A 10,507-nucleotide genomic window follows, 5' to 3' on the forward strand; every position below is an offset into this window, starting at 1 on the left:
CAGGAGGAGAAACTCCTCCCAATAAACATTCTAGAATTAAGAGCAATATTCAATGCTCTTCTGGCTTGGCCTCAGTTAGCAAAGCTGAGGTTCATCAGATTTCAGTCGGACAATATCACGACTGTGGCTTACATCAATCATCAAGGGGGAACCAGGAGTTCCCTAGCGATGTTGGAAGTCTCGAAGATAATTCGCTGGGCAGAGTCTCACTCTTGCCACCTGTCAGCGATTCACATCCCGGGCGTAGAGAACTGGGAGGCGGATTTCCTAAGTCGCCAGACTTTTCATCTGGGAGAGTGGGAACTGCACCCGGAGGTATTTGCTCAACTGATTCGTCGTTGGGGCAAACTGGATCTGGATCTCATGGCATCTCGCCAGAACGCGAAGCTTCCTTGTTACGGATCCAGGTCCAGGGACCCGGGAGCGGTGCTGGTAGATGCATTAGCAGCCCCTTGGGTTTTCAACATAGCTTATGTGTTTCCACCATTTCCGTTGCTACCTCGGCTGATTGCCAGGATCAAACAGGAGAGGGCATCGGTAATTCTGATAGCGCCTGCGTGGCCACGCAGGACCTGGTATGCAGACCTAGTGGACATGTCGTCCTGTCCACCATGGTCTCTTCCTCTGAGGCAGGACCTTCTAATTCAGGGTCCTTTCAACCATCCAAACCTAATTTCTCTGAGGCTGACTGCCTGGAAATTGAACGCTTGATTCTATCAAAGCGTGGGTTTTCGGATTCGGTTATTGATACATTAATACAGGCTCGGAAACCTGTGACAAGAAAAATTTACCATAAGATATGGCGTAAATATTTATATTGGTGCGAATCCAAGAGTTACTCATGGAGTAAGGTTAGGATTCCTAGGATATTAGCTTTTCTACAAGAGGGTTTAGAAAAGGGTTTATCCGCTAGTTCGCTAAAGGGACAGATTTCAGCTCTGTCTATTCTTTTACATCCAGAAGTCCAGGCCTTTTGTCAGGCTTTGGCTAGAATTAAGCCTGTGTTTAAAGCTGTTGCTCCTCCGTGGAGCTTAAACTTGGTTCTTAAAGTTCTTCAGGGTGTTCCGTTTGAACCCCTTCACTCCATTGATATTAAGCTTTTATCTTGTAAAGTCTTGTTTTTGATGGCTATTTCCTCGGCTCAAAGAGTCTCTGAGTTATCTGCCTTACATTGTGATTCTCCTTATCTGATCTTTCATTCAGACAAGGTAGTTCTGCGTACTAAACCTGGGTTTTTACCTAAGGTTGTTTCCATCATTATGTCCTAATCCTTCTTCAAAGAAGGAACGTCTTTTGCATAATCTAGACGTGGTCCGTGCTCTGAAGTTCTACTTACAGGCAACTAAATATTTTAGACAAGCTTCTTCTCTGTTTGTCGTTTACTCTGGACAGAGGAGAGGTCAAAAGGCTTCGGCTACCTCTCTCTCTTTTTGGCTTCGTAGCATAATACGTTTAGCCTATGAGACTGCTGGACAGCAGCCTCCTGAAAGAATTACAGCTCATTCCACTAGAGCTGTGGCTTCCACCTGGGCCTTTAAGAATGAGGCCTCTGTTGAACAGATTTGCAAGGCTGCAACTTGGTCTTCACTTCATACTTTTTCCAAATTTTACAAATTTGACACTTTCGCTTCTTCGGAGGCTAGTTTTGGGAGAAAGGTTCTACAGGCAGTGGTTCCTTCTGTTTAATGTTCCTGCCTTGTCCCTCCCATCATCTGTGTACTTTAGCTTTGGTATTGGTATCCCATAAGTAATGGATGACCCGTGGACTGAACACACTTAACAAGAGAAAACATAATTTATGCTTACCTGATAAATTTATTTCTCTTGTAGTGTGTTCAGTCCACGGCCCGCCCTGTCTTTTTCAGGCAGGTTCTAAATTTTAAAATTATAACTCCAGTCACCACTGCACCTTATAGTTTCTCCTTTCTCGTCTTGTTTCGGTCGAATGACTGGATATGACATGTGAGGGGAGGAGCTATATAGCAGCTCTGCTTGGGTGATCCTCTTGCAACTTCCTGTTGGGAAGGAGAATATATCCCATAAGTAATGGATGACCCGTGGACTGAACACACTACAAGAGAAATAAATTTATCAGGTAAGCATAAATTATGTTTTCTACTCTGGCTAAGAACTTCGATCCCTATAGAGGATAGCTGCTCCTTTAAAGGGACAGTCTACAATAGAATTGTTATTGTTTTAAAATATAGATAATCCCTTTATTACCCATTCCCCAGTTTTGCATAACCAACACTGTTATATTTATATATTTTTTACCTCTGTGATTATCTTGTATCTGAGCCTCTGCAAACTGCCCCTTTTTTCAGTTCTTTTGACAGACTTGCAGTTTAGCCAATCAGTGATAGCTCCCAGGTAACTTCACGTGCATGAGCACAGTGTTATCTATATGAAATTCATGAACTAACACCCTCTAGTGGTGAAAAACCTGTTAAAATGCATTCTTAAGAGGCGGCCTTCAAGGTCTAAGAAATTAGCATATGAACCTCCTAGGTTAAGCTTTCAACTAAGAATACCAAGAGAACAAAGCAAAATTGGTGATAAAGTAAATTGTAAAATTGTTTAAAATTACATGTCCTATCTGAATCATGAAAGTTTATTTTGGACTAGACTGTCCCTTTAAGGATCCCTTGGACAAAAAGCTGGAGGCTTATTTGAAGAAGATGTATGTTCATCAAGGTCTTCAATGGCAACCTGCAGTTTATATTGCCTCAGTCATAAGTGCGGCATCTTATTGGTGCAAAGCCTTATCCGAATCATTTTTATTAGAGACTCCGTTAGAGGAGATCCAAGATAGGATTATGGCTCTCAAACTAGCCAACTCCTTTATTTCTGATGCTAAGATGCATGTTTATAGACTGGGAGCCAAGATGTCTGGCTTCACTGTCCTATCCCGCAGGGCATTGTGGCTAAAATCTTGGTTAACGCTCAAATGGGGGGTGCCTGAGTTGGATCTGATGGCGTCTCAGCAGAACGCCAAGCTTCCAAGGTACGGTTCAAGGTCAAAAGATCCGCAGGCTGCCCTGATAGATACTCTGGCGGGTTCCTTGGGATTTCGGTCTAGCATACCTGTTTCCTCCATTTGTGCTCCTTCCACGAGTCACTGCGCGTATCAAACAGGAGAGAGCATCAGTAATTCTAATAGCTCCTGCTTGGCCTCGCAGGATCTGGTATGCAGACCTAGTGAAGATGTCATCTCTGCCACCTTGGAGGTTACCTCTGAGGAAGGACCTTCTAATTCAGGGTCTATTCCTCCATCCAAATCGTGTTTCTCTAAAGCTGACTGCTTGGAGATTGAACGCTTAGTTCTGTCTAAGCGTGGGTTTTTCTGAGGTGGTCATTGAGTCCATGATCCAGGCTCATAAGCCTGTTACTCGAAAAATTGACCTTAAGGTATGGTGTAAATACCTTTTTATTAGTGTAAATTCAAGGCCTACTCTTGGAGTAGGGTCAGGATTCCTAGAATTTTGTCTTTTCTCCAGGAAGGTCTGGAGAAAGGATTGTCAGTCAGTTCTCTGTAAGATCAGATTTCTGCATTATCTATTTTGTTGCACAAGCGTCTGGCGGATGTGCCAGATGTTCAATCTTTTTGTCAGGCCCTTGTCAGAATCAGGCCTGTGTTTAAACCTGTTGCTCCTCCTTGGAGTCTTAACCTTGTTCTTAAGGTTTTGCAGCAGGCTCTGATTGAGCCAATGCATTCCTCAGATATTAAGCTGTTATCTTGGAAGGTTTTGTTTCTTATTGCTATCTGCTCAGAGAGTCTCGGAACTCTCGGCTTTGCAGTGTGATGCACCTTACCTTATCTTTCATGCTGATAATGCGCTTCTTTGTACTAAATTGGGGTTTCTTCCTAAGTGGTTTCGGATATAAATATTAATCAGGAAATTGTTGTTCCTTCTCTCTGTCCTAATCCTTCTTCTCATATGGAACGTCTGTTGCACAACTTGGATGTTGTGCGTGATCTAAAATTCTATCTACAGGCGACTAAGGATTTTTGCCAGTCTTCTTCCCCGTTTGCTTGTTTTTCAGGAAAGCGTGAAGGTCAGAAGGCTACTACTACTTCTCTTTCCCTCTGGTTGAGAAGTATAATTAGTTTTTCTTATGAGATTGCTGGTCAGCAGCCTCCTGAGAGAATTACAGCTCATTCCACTAGGGCTGTCTCCTCTTCTTGGGTTTTCAAAAATGAAGCTTCTGTGGAACAGATTTGCAAGGCTATAACTTGTCCTCTCTGCATACTTTTTCAAATTCTACAAATGTAGTACTTTTGTCTCGGCTGAGGCTTCCTTCGGGAGAAAAGTTCTTCAAGCAGTGGGGCCTTCTGTTTAGGTCTGCCTGTCTTGTTCTCCCTCCCTAGTCATTCCGTGTCCTTTAGCTTGGGTATTGGTTCCCACTAGTAATTAAATGACATTGTGGACTCTCCATATCTTAGGAAAAGAAACAAAATGTATGCTTACCTGATCAATTTCTTTCTTTCCGTATATGGAGAGTCCACGACACCACCCTTTATTAAGACAGTTATTTTTTACTAAACCTCAGGCACCTCTACACCTTTGTGTTATTCCTTTTATCCATTTCCCTTCGGTTGAATGACTGGGGATTATTGGTAGGGGAGTGACACTTAAAGGTACACTCAATCAAAATGAAACTTTCATTATTCAGATAGAGCATGCTATTTTTAACAACTTTCCAATTTACTTTCATTAACAAAATGTGCACAGTTTTTTTATATTTAAACTTTTTGAGCCACCAGCTCCTACTGAGCATGTGCAAGAATAAGTGTGTATGCATTTGTGAATGGCTGATGGCTGTCACATGGTACGTGTATGCATTTGTGATTGGCTGATGGCTGTCACATTGTACAGGGGGAGTGGAAAAAGACATAACTTTTAAAATTGTCAGAAAAAAAATCTACTACTCATTTGAAGTTCAGACTAAGTGCTGTTGCATTGTCTTGTTATCTTACATTATTGATTATGCAGATCTACTGTGTTGACTGGTCCTTTAACAGCTTTGCTCTGCTGGTCAGGAGTGATATTCCCAATAGAAATTGAATGACGTTGTGGACTCTCCATATCCGGAAAGAAAGAAATTTATCAGGTAAGCATAAATGTTGTTTTTCTTATTTGGTAAAATTTTCCAATAAAATCAAGAAGAACACTGCAGGATATTGTTTTCTATAAGAAGCAAGTGGCTGTAACACATATCATCTTCTATATTGTGATTTCAACATGGCTTACACTGTAAATTGAGAAACCACTTGTTTCAAGATTTAAAATATCAGCAAAGGTTCTAGACCTCACTCTACAAAATAATGTTTTCTTTGCTGAATTTTTATTACTGTAAGAAGATCTCTTAACTAGGTTCTAGTTATTGTAAATAGCGATTTTTCAAAACACAATTTTTTGGGGACTTAAGGAGCATGAAAGTACTGTAAATTATAGTTATGAAAAATGTGATTATGAAATAAAAAGAAACATTTTAAGAATGCAACTGCTAAATGCCATAAATAGATATTGTGATATTGTTTTTCTCGTGTTTCCTGCAGATCTTGTTAGCCGATGGTATTTTACATATATGTCTTTAAATTACATATAAATAGGTACATTTTTTATCCTGCCCTCTACTGACGGACTTTACTGTAGTGGTGAATATAGGTTTAATGACTCTAGACCAGTGTTTTTCAACCAGTGTGCCGTGAGAGATCCTCAGGTGTGCCGTCGCAGACTGACAACAGTGTGACATATTTTTTAAATTTTGTTTGTTTTTTATTCTGGGCCGTTTTTTTATTTTGAGTAAGATGATGACTGAGGGTAACTGCGCATCGGCAGCTCGCCTCCCCGACCCGTGTTTACACTTGGAAGGAACCCCCACCCACCACAACACATGTCTATTGCCAGCTCTACACGCAGCACAATGCAACACTTCAATCCCCCATGCATGCTGGCGCAGCTTTGCTCCTCCTCCAGAACAGTTCCAGCCAGGTCACGTCACTCACGTTCCTTCTCAGCACAAGGAACATGACCGGAGGACTGGAGTGCGGGGGTGTCCCTCTTTCAAATTTTGAAATATTGGGAGGTATGTGACGGGCTCATCAGGCATCATTTACAACCATGACAAATTGACATTCATTCACAGACAATCATCACGTCATGTATAGTTTGTAGGAGTCATGGCATGACAGCACAGTACAGTGTGTGTGTGTGTGTATATATATATATATATATATATATATATATATATACATGCTGTATTAGGCTACAATGTGTGATTTTGTAAAATTTTGGGATGGTGGTGTGCTGCAGGATTTTTTAATGTAAAAAAGTGTGCCACGGCAAAAAAAAGGTTGAAAATCACTGCTCTAGACCATATAATCAATCATATGTACACCTACAATGTTGTCTATGGCCATTTCAGAATGTATTGCACATGAACAACAGAAGAATTATTCTAAATTGTCTTGGAATACTCACACAAGGGCAAAATGGTACTGAAAACCTGTTGAAAAGTATTTAGAAAATGGTAGTAAATCATAAAAGTAAAATTTTAAGTCAGTAACAGCTATTTTATTTTTAACCTTTCCTGTAATAAATTCTTAAATGGTTCCAAACTCAGGTTAAAATAAATTATGAAAAAGTTTTCTGCCCTTTTGTTCTCTCTGTTTTGCGAATTTGCTTATGTTTACATAATGTAAACAAAAGCTACTCGCACATATCACACCATGAAAGTAAAAAAATAAAATAGTATTCTGGGAAAGGTTGTATTTTGTGGGCATCCATCTGACTGCATGGAGAAAGCGTCTGTAATTTGATCTGCTCTTGTAAGCCTTGCTGAGAGTAGCATGCTGCAGACATAAGCTGTGTCAATAGGAACCCTATTCTGTCTGTACAAACTGCCTCGTGACCTAGGCTTGATTGGCAGCCCGTACAAGGGAGGGCCTTTCTTTTAGAAAGGACTCACATTTTGGCGGCACTTCTGACTGAACTATTTCCTGACTGACACTTATTTTCGTCTCAGGCTTTAATACTGTGTGTGGATATATAAAGATACATTTTCTTTTCTTTTTTGTGCATAAAAGAAGACATAAGTGCAGCAGGGAGGGGATCTGTTGTTGCCCTGACTGTACAAAGCCTTGTAAAATGCAGCTTTGGTCTGTGAGAAGCTGTCAGAGTGAGAAGAGGAGGAGGTAAAGTATCATTTGGCAGCATGAATGCAAGTGTGAGCTATCTTTATACTTCCGCCACTTTATAGATCTATGAAAATATGTGACGGTTTCTCAGAACTTGGTTATTTGCAGGAAATAAATACATTTCATGTGTATACACACACAGACATATATATATATATATATATATATATATATATATATATATATATATATATATATATATATATAATTATAAAATGTTTATATGATGTTGGAGTACTAGTGTCCTACACCAACACACACAAATATATATGGTTCTGAAATGTTTGTATAATGTACATTTTAAGTGTGCTAGTTTTCTACAAACACATATATGCACACACTATACTTGTTTGTATAGTGTACTTATTAAGAGCCCCTCATACCTGCACTTATACAAAATGTATACGGTGGGCAAAAAAATGTACAACAATAACATTTTGCAAGGATGTGTGTGCATCACGCTGCTGTAGGCATGAGAATTTGCATAAATGAACATGGTCTGAAACTTTATATATTGGTTCATTTATAAATGAATATTATCTATCTTATGTACAATTAGTTATTCACTATTTTTAGACCGTTCATATCTGTGCTATTATTTGATACAATGTTATCACATTTTGATATTTTAAAAATAGCATATATGGTTTAATATGAGTCTCACGTTATGAATTTATTTCAGTTCTTGTGTTTTATAAAATGTACATGCAAGCTATGTCTTTTTATCATATTTGCACCATGCTCCAGCACAGTTTTGGCTGTGTTGTGCCATCCTGGCAGATTAAAAAGCCGTTGCTTTGGGACAGTTTGGTTTAATGTCTCATTCTGAGGTCTGCTCAGTAGACAGCGCTCAGGCCATGGGATTTAGATAGAGAGGAAATGCTGCTGTTGATGTGGTGATGCACGGCTGCTCAGTGAGGCCACTACTGGGTAGCTGTAGCCGTCTTGCTATTCTCAGTTTGATTAGGTGCCTTAACAGCAGCAGCACTGTAATATATCACTTTACCATTCAGTCTTTTTTTGTTATATTCTGTTATCAGTGCTCAAGTGCACATTTATTCATTTTATTTTCGATGTATTTATTTCCGTGCCCGAGTGTGTCGTTAATACATAATCCATAGAAACCGAGAACATAGTAACACAATATAATAGTTGCTAAGGACAAATAAAGTGCATTTAACTATGGCAGACGTTTGTTGAAAAAAATCTCAAGGTTATTCTGCATTATGATAAGTTTAAAGGGACATGAAACCAACATTTTTTTTCTATCATGATTCAGATAGAAAATACCATTTTAAAATTCCAATTTATTTATATTATAAATTTGCTTTGTTCTCATGTTATTCTTTGTTGAAGAGATATCTAGCTAGGTAGTATGCACATATTTGGAGTACTAAATAACAGGAAATAGTGCTGTCGTCTAATGCTCTTGCTAATGTTGCATTGTTGCAGAGCTGCTGCCATATAGTTCAGCAGACACGTGCACGCTCCTGAAGTAAATAGAAGTAAATTAGAACGATGTTTAAAATTGTATGTTCTATACAATGTCCCTTTTTTAAATGTCCCTTTAAAAAATATACCTTTTTGATTTAAATTCAAAATAAAAAAAAACATTTTTTAGGTGATCGTTTACCATAAATTGTCTCCATAAAATAAGCAAACCATTTCTCAATAATTTTGTCTAGTGTTTATTGCCCCACCCCTCAGAAAAAATATATACACCGTTTGAGACATGAAGTGGAAAAATAGAATTTTCGGGGTTTGGTTGTTTTGAATTGGGAATTATAGTTAAATGTCAAAATTCTTTAGCATTTACAATGGTTTTAGGGGCCGAATTATCAAGCTTCGAAAGACCGCTGCTCTATAACTTTAAAGACCGCTGCTCCATAACTTTAAAGACCGCTGCTCCATAACTTTAAAGACCGCTGCTCCATAACTTTAAAAACCACTGCTCCATAACTTTAAAGACCGCTGCTCCATAACTTTAAAAACCACTGCTCCATAACTTTAAAAACCACTGCTCCATAACTTTAAAGACCGCTGCTCCATAACTTTAAAGACCGCTGCTCCATAACTTTAAAGACCGCTGCTCCATAACTTTAAAGACCACTGCTCCATAACTTTAAAAAACGCTGCTCCATAACTTTAAAGACCGCTGCTCCATAACTTTAAAAACCACTGCTCCATAACTTTAAAAACCGCTGCTCCATAACTTTAAAGACCGCTGCTCCATAACTTTAAAAACCACTGCTCTATAACTTTAAAAACCGCTGCTCCATAACTTTAAAAACCGCTGCTCCATAACTTTAAAGACCGCTGCTCCATAACTTTAAAGACCGCTGCTCCATAACTTTAAAGACCGCTGCTCCATAACTTTAAAGACCGCTGCTCCATAACTTTAAAGACCGCTGCTCCATAACTTTAAAAACCGCTGCTCCATAACTTGTCCGCCTGCTCTGAGGCTGCGGACATCAATCCGCCTGATCCTATACGATCGGGGTGATTGACACCCCCTGCTAGCAGCTTGGCTGCAAATCTGCAGAGGGTGGCATTGCACAAGCAGTTCACTAGAACTGCTTGTGCAATAATAAATGCTGACAGCGTATGTGCTACATCGTATCTTGTCCGTCCACACTTTAATACATCGGCCCCTTAGAGTTCTAAAAAGGAGAATACATGTGTGTGTGTGTATATATATATATATATATATATATATATATATATATATATATATATATATATATATATATATATATATATATATATATATATATACACACACACATTTCCCCACACCCTGATGAATTTGCAATTTAATGTTAAAAGGAACATACAATTTATTCTTTGTGCTTATTAAAGGGATACTAAACCCATTTAGTATGCAATTTTAAGCAACTTTCTAATTTACTCTTATTAACAATATTTATTTATTCTCTTGCTGTCTTTATTTGAAAAAGCAGGAATGTAGTAAGCTTACGAGACGACCCATTTTTGGTTCAGCACTTGCTGATTGGTGGCTAAATGTAGCCACCAGTCAGCAAGCGCTATCCAGGTGCTGAACCAAAAATGGGCCGGTTTCTAACTTTATATTCCAGCCCTTTCAAGTAAAGATACCAAGAGAACAAAGAAAAATTGATAATAGGAGTATATTAGAAGGTTGCTGTAAATTGCATGCTGAATCATGAAAGAAAAAAATGTGGGTTTAATTTCCCTTTAAGTACACTCTAAGGACAGTACAAAAAAACTACATAGCTATCTACACCCTTGTAAATGCACAGGTCACGCAAATGAGTTGTCAACAATTAC

The 10,507-nt window shown here is 38.9% G+C and overlaps 1 protein-coding gene across 6 annotated transcripts in view; it reads left to right on the forward strand.

Annotated features, from left to right (window-relative positions):
* Positions 1 to 10,507, forward strand: part of LOC128645924 (muscleblind-like protein 2) — a 310,829-nt gene that overhangs the window by 35,957 nt on the left and 264,365 nt on the right. The window contains exon 1 of one of the 6 annotated variants that reach the window (XM_053699257.1): positions 7,007 to 7,198. The exons of the other annotated variants lie outside the window; for them this stretch is intronic. The gene's annotated coding sequence lies outside the window, so the exon portion shown is untranslated. Of the gene's footprint in view, positions 1 to 7,006; positions 7,199 to 10,507 lie in introns of those variants that run through there. 6 annotated transcript variants of the gene reach the window in all.

This window comes from Bombina bombina, chromosome 1, assembly GCF_027579735.1.
Source record: "Bombina bombina isolate aBomBom1 chromosome 1, aBomBom1.pri, whole genome shotgun sequence".
Taxonomy (NCBI): domain Eukaryota; kingdom Metazoa; phylum Chordata; class Amphibia; order Anura; family Bombinatoridae; genus Bombina; species Bombina bombina.